Below are 2,007 nucleotides of genomic sequence, written 5' to 3'. Positions count from 1 at the left end.
TAGAATCAGGGGATGTACAGTCAGTGTGGATAGAGCTGAGAAATACTAAGGGTAAAAAAACCCTCTTGGGAGTTATCTACAGGCCCCCAAACAGTAGTCTGGATGTCGAATGTAAGTTGAATCAGGAGCTGAAATTGGCCTGTCGCAAAGATGTTACTACAGTTGTTCTGGGGGATTTTAACATGTAGGTAGACTGGGAGAATCAGGATGGTGTTGGACCTCAAGAAAGAGACTTTGTGGAGTGCCTCAGAGATGGATTCTTCGAACAGCTGGTGCTGGAGCCGACCAGGGAGAAGGCAATTCTGGATCTGGTATTGTGTAACAAACCAGAATTGGTCAGGGACCTCGAAGTGAAGGAGCCATTGGGAAGTAGTGACCATAATACATTATGCTTCAATCTGCAATCTGAGAGGAAGAGGGTACAGTCAGAAGTGACAGTACTTCTGTTGAATAAAGGGAACTATGGAGCTATGAGGGAGGAGCTGGCCAAAGTTCAATGGTGCAATACCTTAGCAGGGATGACCGTGGAGGAACAATGGCGGATATTTCTGTGTATAATGCAGAAGTTGCAGGATCAGTTCATTCCTAAAAGGAAGAAAGATCCCAGGAGGAGGCATGGGCGGCCGTGGCTGATGAGGGAAGTTAAGAAACATATAAAGTTAAAAGAGAAAAAGTATAACATAGCAAAGATAAGTGGGAAAACTGAGGACTGGGAAGTTTTTAAAGAGCAACAGAGGATTACTAAGAAAGAAATACGCAGAGGAAAAATTAGGTACGAAGGCAAACTGGCCAATAATATAAAGGAGGATGGTAAAAGCTTTTTTAAGTATGTGCAAGGCACAAAAATGGTTAGGACTAAAATTGGGCCCTTGAAGACAGAAACAGGGGAATATATTACGGGGAACAAAGAAATGGCAGAAGAATTAAATGGGTACTTCAGATCTGTGTTCACTGGGGAAGACACAAGCAATCTCCCTGAGATAACAGTGGCTGAAGGACCTGAACTTAAGGGAATCTATATTTGCCAGGATTTGGTATATTAGATTAGATTACTTACAGTGTGGAAATAGGCCCTTTGGCCCAACAAGTCCACACCGACCCGCCGAAGCGCACCCACCCAGATGTTGGAGAGACTGTTAGGTCTGAAGGTTGATAAGTCTCCGGGGCCTGATGGTCTACATCCCAGGGTACTGAAGGAGGTGGCTCGAGAAATCGTGGATGCTTTGGTGATTATTTTCCAGAGTTCGATAGATTCGGGGTCGGTTCCTGAGGATTGGAGGGTGGCTAATGTTATGCCACTTTTTAAGAAAGGTGGGAGAGAGAAAGCAGGAAATTATAGACCAGTTAGTCTGACCTCAGTGGTGGGAAAGATGCTGGAGTCTATTATAAAGCATGAAATTACAGCACATCTGGATAGTAGTAACAGGATAGGACAGAGTCAGCATGGATTTATGAAGAGTCAGCATGGATTTATGAAGGGGAAATCATGCTTGACTAATCTTCCTGAATTTTTTGAGGATGCAACTCTGAAGATGGACGAGGGAGATCCAGTAGATGTAGTGTACCTGGACTTTCAGAAAGCTTTTGATAAAGTCCCACACAGGAGGTTAGTGAGTAAAATTAGGGCGCATGGTATTGGGGGCAAAGTACTAGATTGGATTGAAAGTTAGTTGGCTGATAGGAAACAAGGAGTAGTGATAAACGGCTTCATTTCGGAATAGCAGGCAGTGACCAGTGGGGTACCGCAAAGATCCGTGCTGGGACCGCAGCTTTTTACAATAAATGTTAATGATATAGAAAATGGTATCAGCAATAACATTAGCAAATTTGCTGATGATACAAAGCTGGATGGCAGGGTGAAATGTGATGAGGATGTTAGGAGATTACAGGGTGACCTGGACAAGTTAAGTGAGTGGGCAGATGCATGGCAGATGCAATTTAATGTGCATAAATGTATGGTTATCCACTTTGGTAGCAAGAACAGGAAGGCAGACTACTACCACAATG

This window comes from Chiloscyllium plagiosum, chromosome 12 (genome assembly GCF_004010195.1).
Source record: "Chiloscyllium plagiosum isolate BGI_BamShark_2017 chromosome 12, ASM401019v2, whole genome shotgun sequence".
In the NCBI taxonomy this organism is placed as follows: domain Eukaryota; kingdom Metazoa; phylum Chordata; class Chondrichthyes; order Orectolobiformes; family Hemiscylliidae; genus Chiloscyllium; species Chiloscyllium plagiosum.
This window is presented reverse-complemented; position numbering follows the sequence as displayed.